Below are 14,637 nucleotides of genomic sequence, written 5' to 3'. Positions count from 1 at the left end.
TTTTCTCCATCCACATGTTAACCTTCATTTCTCAGTATACTCTTAACAGATGTTGCACATTGCGAAGAATGCATGTTGGCATGAGAATCTCTTGTAATCGGTATAGCTTGCTCTGCATGGTTAGTTAATGGCCAAAGAATTTGAGACGATCTTCATTTTTTTTTTTTTTTCATATTCAAGAATTAGAGTACCCCACTGTAAACCATGTAGATTCAGATCACCAGATCTAAATGGGAGCGGCCAGTCCATTAAGGTTGCAGGGCCCCGCCCCTGTAGTTGGCATGCAGGGATGCATACAGGGCACCGGAGTCGTAGGTTTCGGAGTTTGAGTTGTTCCCCCCCCCCCCCCCCCCCCCCCCCCCCCCCCCCCCCCCCCCCCCCCCCCCAAGCCACAACATTAGAGTTTGAGGCTCTATTTGGCTTGAAAAAAGTTGGGCTTGGGGCGCAGAGCACTGTGCCCCGAACCCACCCACTTGTGACACTAGCGAATCAATATTTGCTATTGTCTTCCGGCTTCTCCTGGGCAATCAGGTTGGCTGGGAGGAGAAGCCGTAGAGGGGCTGAGTGCAGGGGAACTGTCACTGTGGAGGGTCTGAGTGCGGGGTGACCTTCACCGCAGAGGGGCGGAGTGTGGACTTGGGGGGGCTTTTCTTGGCACCAACCACCGCTGGCTCTAATTATTAGGGTAGTAGAGAGTAGAATGGAGTGTTTATTTTTGATTTCCACTTGCTTCATCCCTGAAAGGACAAATGGCTTCTCATCTTGAAGAATGGGACAAACTGTCACTGCACAACATTCAGGACTTGTATGACGGCATTCCAAGAAGGCAAAGTTGGGCCCTAATTCCTATTGGACGTGTAGTTTTAGTGCTCTTTCACTGTACACAAAGCCAAAGTTTTTTTTTTTTCCCTTTGCCTAGAGTTCTTTAAGATTCTGCACAAAGTGGAGGATAAAAGTTGAAACCTGTTTTTAATCCTCAGTTTTCTCATTCCTTAATACTTTATAGCTGTAGTTTAATGGGGGATTACAATACCTTCCAGAGCATGCAGTCCAGAAACTGCTTTTTGAACACTTGGATAGTTTGCTTGTCCAATAAAAGCAGAGCGATTATGATGCTCATGATTGCACAAACTTTTATAAGAGGTTTTTATTGCTTCATTCAATTATTCAGTTATCACTTCGGATAGCTGCGGGTCTGCTGAAAACGACAATTACTTTGACCATAATCCTATTTCGCACAGATAAAGCAGAAGAGTTCCCTGAAGTTTTTGAAGGTACATGATTCCTAAAACCTGATTTATTATATGTATTTGTCAGTTACTGAGTATTTTGACTGCTACCATAATGTTTGCTTGGCTGAGATGAAGGCGACGTATCCTCCATCTTTTGCCCAGGCTTCGTGAAAAATTAGCGTGCTATCTACATGGACAGTTTTAATATTGCCAATAAAATAGCGTTGTGTGCACCATATAATTTTGTGCAATTGCTGTCAATTTAATGCACAATTGATCTATAAATTATTGCTAATGCAGGGAATAAAATAAAAACTGACACAAAAAAAGTTTTTATATGAGGTGAGTTTAAATTAATGCAGGTAAAGGTTAACTTGTGATTCTTGTGCAAAGTAGACCTGAAATCAAAATGCAAACTACTTAACTTTAGTATTTTTCTGCCATGATCTTCCAGTACAGAAACAATTGCGGATATTAACAGTTGTGTGTATGCGGCATTAGTCTTAGGACTAAAATGGCGTTTTAGTCCCATTTTAGTCTTCTGCAATTGTTTTAGTTGTATTTAGTTGACTAAATCTCCAGGACATTTTAGTCAACAAACTCATTTTAGTCATCTAAAATCTAATGGGTGTAGTTGAATTTTAATGCAGTGTTTAAGCATTTCTCTACAATTTCCAAACTCATATACTGCTGGAGTGAAAGATTTAACGTGTTATTATTTATAGTATTGAGGTATGAACATGCACTACAGACTAGTGTTAATTATGACATCAACTTTTTCAATTTAGTTTTAGTCTGTCTTTTGACTAAAATGCCATTTTAGTCATCTCAATTTTTAGTTTTAGTCATAGTTTAGTCGACTAAAATGGTATTAAGTTAGTTGACTAAAATGTTTTAGTCGGTTTTTGTCGACAAAGCTGAATAGTTTTGAAATTCCCTTTTAGGAACTAATAGCTAGATTCAGAGAGAGTTAGGCCGGCGTATCAGTAGATACGCCGACCTAACTCGGAATCTGCGTCGTCCTAAGTTTAAGTGTATTCTCAAACTGAGATACACTTAAACCTAGCTAAGATACGACAGCCTGCGCCGTCGTATCTTAGGGTGCAATATTTAGGCTGGCCGCTAGGTGGCGCTTCCGTTGAGTTCGGCGTAGAATATGTAAATATAAAGTTGCGGCGGCGTCTGTGAATCTAGCTATAAGACTTTAAGGTCTTTCATAGTGTGGTTCGGTTGTGAGAAATAATGTCCCACAGGTGTGCACAAACTATTTTCCTTATTAGAGATTGCATGCCGGTTCGCCCAGCGTTCGTTTCGCGGCAAACTTTTGCGTGTTCGCGGTCCGCCAAATCGGCGGACATCTGGCGATTTTCGCGGTGGTCCGCAATGTTACATGGGTAAGAACTTTGACCTATGACACATCCATCAGGTGGTGCAGGACAGCCAATTGAGACATTTCAGCACATGGACATACCCCCTACCTTATAAATAGACCTGATCTGGCGGCCATCTTACATTCTGCTTTTTGTCAGCGTAGGGAGAGGGTGCTGTTTAGAGCAGGGACAGGCTGTGTTCATTCAAATAGCTATCTAAAAGGTCCACAAAGTCCTTTCAAGCACTGGTATAGGTGTGCTACTTGCTCTGCAGTATATAGGTGTCTAATACATTCATATACTTTTTGTCAGTGTAGGGAGAGGTTGGCGTTTCCAGCAGGGACACGTGGTCTAGCAAACACGGCCAGGGAAGGTATATAACTTTCACTGCCCACTGGGTGAACCTTCTGACGGCCATCAAGCATGTAACCCGTGGCACCCATGTAGATTTGGTTTTACCGCCACGGATTACATGCAGGCCTGCCTCTTCTCCTCCTCCTACCTCATCCTCCCTCTCCTCCTTGGCTGACTCCTCATTTTCCGATGCTACCGTCTCTTCTGCTACGCCGCCCAAGATCCCCAGAACCTATTCGACATGCCAGGTGAGACGTTGCCATGCTGTGCTGCGTCTGTTGTGCCTGGAAGACAAGAGCCACACTGGTCCTGCACTCCTTTCAGCTTTGCGTTCACAGGCAGATCAGTGGCTAACACCGCTCAATTTGACAGTTGGTAAAGTGGTGTGCGACAACGCTGCCAATCTGCTGAGCGCGTTGAAACAGAGCAAAATTACACACGTGCCATGCATGGCACACGTCCTGAACTTGGTCGTGCAGTGATTCGTTGCCAAATACCCTGGGCTCCAGGACGTCTTGCGGCAGGCCTGGAAAATCTCGACCCATTTCAGAAGATCTTTCACGGCCATGGCTCGCCTTGCTGACATTCAGCGGCGACACAACCTGCCCGTCAGACGTCTTATTTGTGACTGCTCGACGCGATGGAACTCAACATTGTATATGCTTGATAGGCTGCTCCAGCAGAAACCTGCAGTTAACGACTACCTGTACGAACTCTGCGGCAGGACAGGTTCTGGGGAGGTTGGTTTTTTTGCACCGCACCAGTGGCTGCTCATGCGCGACTCATGCAGACGTCTGCGGCCATTTAATGAGATCACCAAACTCGTCAGTCGCAGCCAGGACGCCATCAGTGACAATGTATCTTACGCCTTCTTTCTGGAGCGTGCATTGTGTTGTGTCATTGATCAAGCCGTCGAGAAGCAGGAGCTGGAAGATGAGGAAGTCGCAATTCTGGATGAATTCCCAGGGGGGCTACTCCACCTGAGGCAAGTCAACAACGGAAGTCTGAAGAGGAGTCAGAGGAGGATGGTTCCGGGGCGGAGGAGGAGGAGAAAGAAGAGCATGCTTTAAACCTTTCTGGGATCCCTGATGTTGTCCGTTGATGGGGGGAGGAGAATAAGGATGACATTATCCTGGATGATGAGCAGGAGCCAGGCCAGTACAGCGCTTCCAGTTTAGTGCAAATGGGGGCCTTCATACTCCAGTGTTTTAAGAGGGACCCCCGTATGAAAAGCATAAAGGACAAGGACCAGTACTGGGTGGCAACATACTTAGACCCCCGGTACAAACAAAACATGGTGGAAATGTTACCACCATCACAGAGGGCTATCAGAATGCAGCACTTCCAGGACTTTCTTCGAGAAATGCTGCATTCTGCTTTTGCGTCCGCTGGCAGAGGAATTTCCACTCACAGAGAAACAGTTTCGGGTACCAATCCAACAGCGCCTGCAAGAAGAGGGCGGTTTGAAGATGTCTTGGTCACTAATGATATGAGGTCATTCTTTCAGCCGACCCATCGACAGCTGTCCTCCGGATCCAGCATCAGGGAACGCCTAGACCGACAGGTGTCCGACTACATCGGGTTAACGACCAATGTGGACGCACTGAGAAGTGATGAACCCCTGGACTACTGGGTGGGCAGGCTTGACCTCTGGCCAGAGCTTGCACAATTTGCAATGGAACTGTTGGCTTGCCCCTCATCCAGTGTCCTGTCCGAAAGGCACACTCGCCTAGCTCACAACAGTGTTGACTACCTCACATTTATAAAAATGAATGAAGCATTGATCTCGGAGGAATTCAACACGTGACCAGTAGACAGGGCCGGCCTTAGGTGTTCAGGCGCCCTGTGCGAGCTAATTCTGTGGCGCCACCCCCCCCCCATCTTCACCCCTCGCCCCCAAGACATTGTGTTGCCTGGTACCAAGAGTGAAATGCTGCCCCCCCCAAAAAAAATCACGCCCACCAAAATGCCCCAACATCCAGACAGAGGCTGCGGATACGATAGTGGCCCCTTACAGTGGCCTTCTACTCTGTCCACCATCAGGGCAGCTCTGACCTGTTGAGAGGTGAAAGGGGAACAGGAGGAGGACACAGCATGCTGATGATGTGGAGGAGAAGTTATATGATGGTGGACTGTGGACAGAGCACATCAGTCTCTGTCCCTCCCCTGCATGCCATGGCCGCTTCACCCTCCAGGCTCCCAGTCCCAGCGCAGTCCTCCTCTCACTTCATACCCCCCCCGTTTTACTCCCTTCCTCCTCCTCCTCACCCCTGCTTGGCAGAGTCCTCCTATGGCGAGTGCACTACACAAGACACTGTCCCGATTGTCTATTCAAAAATGGCGCCGGACGGATCCATTACGTTACTGCGCATGCGCTGCCCGGCCGAGCGCATACAAGCTTTCCTGAAACAAAGCCGGCTTCGAAACGGCGCATGCGCAGTTGCATGATCGGCTCGCGGCCATCTTTTTACGGAATTTCACGGACGGTTGGCAACACTGGCTGCACTTTGCCGGTTCAGTGGAGCGGACGGAACGGGATGGCGGGTGGCAATTTGCATGTGAGTAACTGACTGCGACTCACATTCTGCGAGCTGTGATGGCCGCACGGCGCCCCTGTTGCCCATGGCGCCCTGTGTGGCTGCACAGCTCGCACACCCCAAAGGCCGGCCCTGCCAGTAGACCATGTTTCATTCAAATTCAGGTGAAAGCCTGTGGGCTAATTTTTTGGGCCTGTACTGGCCGACACTTTTTTCTGTATCCGGTGAATTCCTAATGTACCACCAGCCACAGAATACAAGGTTGTTTGCTGTCAGGTAAACACCTGTGGGATCATTTTTGGGGCCTGTAATGACCGACACTTACTTCTGTATCCAGTGAATAGCTTAATGTACCTCCAGCCACAGAATACAAAGTTGTTTGCTGCAGGTGATCGCCTGTCGGCTAATTTTTGGGGCTTGTAACGGCCGGCACTTACTTATGTATCCAGTTTTTCACTTAATACTTCTGGTAGGTCAGTGTCAATGTTGTGGGACTATTTGTGCACATCTAGTAAGTATTTTGTGGCTACAAATATGACCTGTATGTTTTTAATATTCGCCTGCCATTAAAGTCAATGGGGCCCGCCGCGAACTTGCATATCTGTGCAAGTTCATCCTTGTTTGTAATTTCTGTCCTGTTTCGCCAACATAAGATACTTTGCTACATTTGTTGCATTGGATGAGGTACACAACATTACTAGAGGTACAGCTGTATGTCCCGTGATATTGAAGGTCCTTTTTGAGTGTTCGACCATTTTTGATGTCTCACACTCAAAAGGGACCTTCTTCATACCTGTGGGACATCATTTTTCACAACCGGACCACACTATGGAAGCGCTTAAAGGGGTTGTAAAGACAAAAATATTTTCCTCTTAAATTAAAGTCTGACAGTAGCTGATAAAGTAAAAAGTAATGTTTTGCATTATAACTAGTTTGATACCTGTTGAAATCGAGCCGTTTTATTCACCTCCGTCACTCCTGAATCATTATTCTCACTGACTTCCTGGTTTGCGGTGCGCATTCATTCTTGCTACACCACGGCCTAATAGGAACTACAGTTCCCATTAGGCTTAGCCTCCATGCCTGTGAGGGATAAGAGAGCATCTTCACGCAGGGCTGTAGTCATAGGGAGGGGGTGAGCACATTCTGCTTTCCACCATGCAAAACGGCTCAGATGCTGGTGAAAAGCAAGAAGAGGAGAGACAGGAAATGGCATTTTCAAACCTGGATTACTGTATTTTGGAGGTCAAAAGGAAAAACAAGGTAAGTGATATTTAAATGCTCTAGCTTACAGCAATCAATTGATCTAATAAAAAACGAACCTTTAGTGTTCCTTTAATGTCTTAGTTCTTAAAGGGAATTTCAAAACTATGCAAGAAAGGAAAACTTTTGAACTAAGAATGATGGTTCTATTTGCAAAAGATAATGGCCTAAATGTAGACCTGGGTTTTCTAAATTGCCATCCAACTGTTTTTTGTTCCCCTCCGTGGCCCACCCTGAGGTAATCCTGGATTACTTGCTTTTCTTCTCTGATTTGCTGTTCTGGGAGATAATTGGAGAAAATCCCAGTTAGGTCTTGTACACACGGTCGGACCAAACCGATGTGACTGGTCCGTCGGACCATTTTCATCGGTTCACCTCTGAAGTGGCCGTACGGCCTGATATGTGTACACACCGTCAGTCCAAAATCCGATCGGGTCAGAATGCGGTGACGTCAAACACACAACGTGCTGAATAAAACGAAGTTCATTGCTTCCAAGCATGCGTCGACTTGATTCTGAGCATGCGCGGGTTTTGAACCGATGCTTTTCTGTACTAACCATCGGTTTGGTCCGATCGGGCAGCGGTCCATCGGTTCGGTTTTGAAGCATGTTTTAAAATTTTGGACCGAAGGAAAACAGACCGATGGCCTATACACACGGTCGGTTTGGTCTGATGAAACTGAACTTCAGTTCATTCTCATCGGTTCGGTCGGACCTTGTGTACGGGGCCTAAGACTTGCCAATTAGTGTGTGTATTTTACAATAGGCGAACAGGAAAAAGTCAGTACACTGGAACAAACTGTTCAGTCATGTTTTTTAACCCCACAATACCAGAATGCAAAAATTAGTTCACCTTGAGGTGTCTACTTCCCCCCAAAAATTGGGGTGTTTATATGGTCTTGGAACTTTTGATAAGTTTTATAACAGGAAGTAAGGGAACGAGTTTTCAGAATAAATAAAACATTTTTTTTTGTTTTTTTTAAATACCATGAAAAGGAAAGAACCTCAAAAATATCAGGGTAGTAGTGTCGCATGACCCAATAATTGTCAGTCAAACTATCATAGCACTAAAAATTACCCAGTAATAAAGATATATACAGGCTAGTACTCAAGTGGTTAAAGTGACAAAATATTGGTAAACATAAAAAATTTAAAGACTTGATCCTTTTCAGGTGGAACTTTTTTTTGCCTTAATATGAGCCACGGCCGTCCACAGAAATGCAGCTGCTGAGTGCCAATCACTTGTATGGCAGGCTGTTTGCTCCATCTGCTCTATCTCTCCAGACTTGGCAAAGCTCCCTGCTTTTAATGCCCAACATTTTCTATTTCTCTCACCACTTGTATGCTTGAGGCCAAAAGCAGCTAGAGAGATCAGGAATGGCCTATTTTAAAGTTATTTTACTGTTCAGAATATATAAAGAAAAAGTGTATATACTGAATGATACAAATGTTTTAGCAGGTGTACAAAAGCCAAACAGTTGCTAATGATCATCCATTTCATATGTAGGTTGAAACACAGTCATTAAAGGGGTTGTAAACCTATGTGTTACATCCTATGCAATAAGGTGAAAAATCACCTTGCCGTGTCCGGCCCCCCCCAGCCTCCCCGTTTTTCTTACCAGAGCGCCGTAGGCGCTATCCCGCGTTGCTCTCTCCACGGGTTCTCGGCTCTTCATTGGATAGATTGATAGCAGCACAGGGTTAGGCTTTTTATGGGCATTTTTTGCAGCTTTTTTTTTTTTTGCAGAAGTGTGTTACAAGTGTTTTACAGCTTCAGGTGTTTTTGTTTAGCCAATTTAAGACACTAGGGGGAGGAGAGGGAGATGAAATTAGGTGTGGAGAGATGCTATTTGAGTGCTTTTACGGGCAATTTATAAGCGTTTTACAAGTCAGGTGTTTCTATTGAGGTCTATGGGGTCAAAAACGCTTGTAATCTGCCAAAAAAGAAGCTCATGTACTTTTTTGAGCTTCAGGCTACAAAACGCTCATATGTGAACAGGTATCATTGAAATGAATGGGATTTTGCTTGTTGGGCGCTTTGGAACTTTTGAGATGAGCGTTTTACGAGCTGAAAATGTTTAGGTGTGAATGTGGCCTAAAGAACAAGGAGTGATAGTTTGGCCCCCACAGAGCCCTGATCTCAACATTATGGAGTCTGTCTGAGATTACACGAAGAGACAGAAGGATTTGTGGCAGCAGCCTACATCCACAGAAGATCTGTGGTTAGTTCCACAAGATATTTGGAGCAACCTACCTGCCGAGTTCCTTCAAAAACTGTGTGCAAGCGCAACTAGAAAATGGATGCTGTTTAAAGGCAAAGAGGCAAACAGTAGTCACACCAATTATTGATTTGATTTGTATTTCTCTTCTGTTCATTTACTTTCCATTTTATTTATTGATAAAAATAAACTATTAACACTTTTATTTCTGAAAGCATTCCTAATTTACATCACTAAAACTTTTGAACAGTAGTGTATTTTAAAGCGGAGTTCCGGCCGAAATATGACTTTTAAGATAAAAATGCCCCTAGAATACTCATGCCCACGCCCGGATTTACTCCCTTTGCCGCCCCAAGGCCAGGTCCTTCAATGCCGCCCCCCCCCCCCCCACACACACACACCATAACATAGGGGGCTTCTGAGCCACCCCCATGTGATAGAAATGAGGTAAAAAAAATATTACATTAAAAATCCTCCCCCCCCACCCCACCAAATACATCTTCGGCTATTTTCAGGGGGCTCTGTTGAGGTTCGTACTGCGCAAGGTCCTTATCTGCCAGGGAACTTTTTCGGCGCGCCCATCTCCAGTGTGGGCATCTGAAGCCACAGTGTCCTTCTTCCTGGATTCTGTGCATGCTGGCTACCCAGCATGCAATGGGTGCTTGGGATGTATGTCGACATCAAATCAAACAGGATCTGCACGCAGTATTAGTGCCATAGGAGGAGGAGTGAGAAGAGTTAGCGGATTAATCAAACAGAGCACCAAGAATGCAAGTTGCCCTGTCTGTGAAAGTCCAGATTGCAGGGCCGATCCTAGGGTCACATGCGCCTGGGTGCAGAAATGTTTCTAGCGCCCCCACATGGGCATTGTCATTTTACTAACTCCTCCCCTTTACATCTCATTATACATCACATCTGTAGATGGACTAGGCGCAGGAATGGACGGGGACTGTGTATCCTATGCAATCTATCATGCCATAAAAAACATCTAGAGCAGGGGCAGCCCAGAGCACGTGTAAAGGGATGCTGGGGTTGCCATCCCCCAGCACACAGCACACTGAACACTGTGACTCATCTCTCTCCGTGCAGCCTGAGATAGAGATTGGAGTGGGAGGCATTCCAACTGGAGTTGGTGGAGACCAAGACCGGGATCCAAGACTCCCAGTGTTAGGAATACATTCCTGCACATCAGCACTCAGCAGCCACTGAAAACTAGAACCCTTGTGTCAGAAGGAGGAGCGGCCCCTCCCCCAAACACTGCCAGGCTGGATGGGCTGCCCTATGCTCACACATCAGTTCTGGACGGACACATACCTATGCTCAGAACACTAGCTCTGGACGGACACAAACAAAGAGAGAAGGAGGGAGGGGAGAAATCTGGCACTTTGGCGCCCCCAACTCTGCAGGCGCCTGGGTGCAATGCACCCTGTGCACCCTGCCTAGGATCGGCCCTGCCAGATTGGATGACTGCTTAGTGCCTGCATGGTTTGGTGTCAATGTGCACCTGGAAGTGACGTCACATATCACTTCTGGCTCAGCAGCAAGAAGGGGAGGAGAACAGACTTTAGTCCACCCTTCTCCCTTCCCTCTACCCGGCAGCACCCACAGATGGGCAATTGGAGCCCAGGATACATAGCGGGGGGCGTGTGCAGCATTCGGGTGGAAGCCCAGGTGCCAGGACAAAATTTCTTGTCGCCATTGCGACAAGAAAAAGCTGCAATAATGTTGCAGTTTTGCCAAAGGTGTTTCATTGGTGGGGTAAGTTTTGGATTTAAAACGTACAAATTACCAGCAATCCAGTATTTTTTTTAACCACTTGCTCATCTCTAGATTTCTCAAATCCACTTTAAAACATTCTGTTATTCTGAGTTTTGGCCACCAGGTGGAACTGTTTGCCTATTTTTCCCTCCTGAGCTGAATTTTGTACAGATCCGATTGACAAGGGTAAGCGTACTTGGACTGTTCAGTTTACTGTGCTAGAAATGAACACTTCTTTACAAGATATGTTGTTTAATGAGTGAATGCACAAGACACTAGTGTGAATTAAATCTGAGGAAATGGAGTGAAATTATGTTTCCCTGTTGCCATTGATCTGCAGGACACGGGATAGCACTTGGGATACACAAGGTCATTGGCCTATCAGGGCCATCTTCAAAGCAACAAGGAATATGCAAGTAAAAAACTCAATATATGCATGCAGCTTGTACTTTCTAGAGTTTAACCACTTGCTTACTGGGCACAAATACCCCCTTCCTGCCCAGGCAAAATTTCAGCTTCCGGCACTGCGTCGCTTTAACTGACAATTGCACGGTCGTGCGAAGTGGCTCGCAAACAAAATTGACTTTTTCCCGCACAAATAGAGCTTTCTTTTGGTGGTATTTGATCACCTCTGCGATTTATTTATTTTGTGCTATAAACAAAAAAAGAGCAACAGTTTTTTTTTTCAAAACACAATGGGGTAGATTCAGGTACTGCTGCGCACTTCTTACGGAGGCGCAGCGTTACGTTTTTACGCTATGCCTCCGTAAATTACTTGCGCTACGCTTGATTCAGGAAGCAGTAGCTCCGTAATTTGCGTGTGCGCTCCGTAAAAATGTCCGGCGTAAGCGCGCGTAATTTAAATGATCCCGTAGGGGGTGTGGATCATTTAAATTAGGCGCGTTCCCACGCCGAACGTAGTGCGCATGCTCCGTCAGGAAACTTTCCCGACGTGGATTGCGGCAAATGACGTCGCAAGGACGTCATTTGCTTTAACATGAACGTAAATGGCGTCCAGCGCCATTCACGATTCACTTACGCAAACGACGTAATTTTCAAACATCGCGACGCGGGAACAACGGGTATACTTAGCATTGGCTGCCCCTGCTAATAGCAGGAGCAGCCTTACGCGGAACCCGACGAACGTAAACGACGTAAAATGCGTACGCAGGGCGCGCGTAGGGTTGTGAATCGGCGTAAGTATGCAATTTGCATACTCTACGCTGACCACTACGGGAACGCCACCTAGCGGCCATCGTAAGAATGAAGCCTACGATACGACGACATAAGAGCATTATGCCAGTCATATCTTAGGCTGCAGTCGGCGTAACGAGCTTTCTGAATACAGAAAAGTGGTTACGCCGGCGCAACTAAGCAATTGCGCTGCGTAACTATGGATACGCAGACGCAATTGCTTACTGAATCCACACAACTGTTTTACTTTTTGCTATAATAAATATCCCAATTTAAAAAAACGTTTTTTTTTTCTCAGTTTTTAATAATAAGCGTATAGTGATTGGTTTGTGCAAAAGTTATAGCGCATACAAAATAGGGGACATGCTTATGATTTTTTATTATTATTTATTTTTCACTAGTAATGGTGGCGATCTGCGATTTTTATTGGGACTGCGACATTATGGCGGACACATCGGACACTTTTGACACATTTTTGGGACCATTCACATTTATACAGCGATCAGTGCTATAAACATGCACTGATTACTGTATAAATGTGATTGGCAGGGAAGGGGTTAACACTAGGGGGCGAGGAAGGGGTTAAATGTGTACCCTGGGAGTGATTCTTACTGTGGGGGAAGGGGACTGACTGGGGGAGGTGACCGATCTGTGTCCCTATGTACAAGGGACACAGCATCGGTCTCCTCTCCCTGACAGGATGTGGATATCTGTGTTTACACACAGAGATCCACGGTCCTGCTCAGTTACTGGGCAATCGCGGGTGCCCAGAGGTCATCGCGGCCGCCGGGCACGCGCATCGTGTTCCCAGTAATGTGATAGGTGCGCGCGCACGACCCCTAGTGGCTGTGAAAGACGAGGACATCAAATGACGTCCTGTCAGAACAATAGATCTATTGTGCCGCCGTCAATTAACGGCGGCCGGTAGTATAGTGGTTAACCTCTTTACCACCGCGCTATAGACAAAAGACGTCTACAGTGCGGTGGAGTTTTTCTGGGAGGACGTCCCTGGGACGTCCTCTCAGAATCCTTCACTCGCGCGCCCCCTGGTGCGCGCTCCCGGAATCATCTGTGAGCGCCGGGTCTAGAAGACCCGGCGCATCACAGATCGCGGTAAATCGCTTTGGCATCTTGACTAAGGGAAACTGGCAGGGAAGCTTTGCGGTTTCGCACTGTGCATGCACGAGCTGCACTGCGCTTTGTGAATGGTCCCGCAGACCTCCGGGACCTGTCATGTGTCCCAGAAGGCTGCGGAAAAAAGGGGGGAAACAAACTTCTGCTTGGATCGCCGTAGCAATCTGACCGAAAGTGGGAACGGGTACTTGTCGAAACCAGGTACCCACTCTACCCTCCTGGCAAAAAAGTGCAAAATGGGGCAGTGGAGGAGGGGGGATGTAAATAAGCAGAACGTCCCCTTTTTGGTGAAGTTTTGCTTTATGATGCCTCTAATTTTCGTACGACCCTTATGACCATATATGAATGACCTGTTCTTTGGTACTTTTGGATGTCAATGTTTTTTTTGTCTCAAACGTGTATGATGACTACTTTTGAACTTCAAATCTTAGGACTAAAATGGCATTTTAGTTTTAGTCCCATTTTAGTCTTCTGCAATTGTTTTAGTTTGATGCCGCGTACCCACTACTAACGATCGTTTTTTTTTTTTTGGTTAGGTATCCATCGGTTAAATTTAAAACAAGATTGCTTTTTTTTAACCTATGGATAAATAACCGATGGGGCCCACACACGATCGGTTTGGTCCGATGAAAACGGTCCATCAGACCATTCTCATCGGTTTGACCGATCGTGTGTGGGCATCCATACGAATAGCAGTCCTGAGATGCCTTTACCAAGCTAGGAAAGGAATTACTTGGAAGTTGGGTAAAGCTCTAGCCACCCTCTGTAATGGACTGGTTGAGAATGCTCAATAATACAATAATAAGGGAAGGGGATGTAAAACCAAACTTCAGAAGATATGGAAAGTATGGGTTGACACCTCAGATCTGGTACCTGAGAACATATAGAAAGTTTGGCCCGGATTCACAAAGCACTTGCGCCGACGTATCTCCAGATGCGCCGCGTAAGTGCAAATATGCGCCGTCGTATCTGTGCGCCGGACCCACATACTAAGATACGCCTAAAAACAGGCTTCATCCCACCGACGTAACTTGCCTACGCCGGCATAGAGTGGACGCATATTTACGATGGACGCATGTGGCGCTCCCATTGATTTTCCATTCAAATATGCAAATGAGGGAGATACGGCGATTCACGAACGTACGTGCGCCCGACGCAAGTGCGCGTAAGTTATACGTACGTCATAAAGTTATGCCCCATAAAGGAGGTGTAACTCAGCATCATCCATGCAAAGGGCTGCACCAGGGAACACAAGCCCGCGTATTTTACGTAGTTTACGTTGGACGTGAATATGGCTGAGCGTAGGTTACGTTCACGCCATAGACAGTGATCCGACCTATCTTAGGGAGTAGTTCCGACGTGAATCTTAGCATGCGCACTGGGATGCGTCCTCAGGACGGCGCATGCGCCGTTCGTTATACGTATCTGTCTGGCGCTCGGCCCATCATTTGCATGGGGTCAGGCCTCATTTGCATGGCTCACGCCCACTTCCACCTACGCCGGCTTACGCCTAGGAAACCCAGCGCAGTTTTGGGAGCACTGGCTTTGTGAATTCAGTGCTTGCCTCTCTGCGCTGC

This window comes from Rana temporaria, chromosome 10 (assembly GCF_905171775.1).
Source record: "Rana temporaria chromosome 10, aRanTem1.1, whole genome shotgun sequence".
Classification (NCBI taxonomy): domain Eukaryota; kingdom Metazoa; phylum Chordata; class Amphibia; order Anura; family Ranidae; genus Rana; species Rana temporaria.
This window is presented reverse-complemented; position numbering follows the sequence as displayed.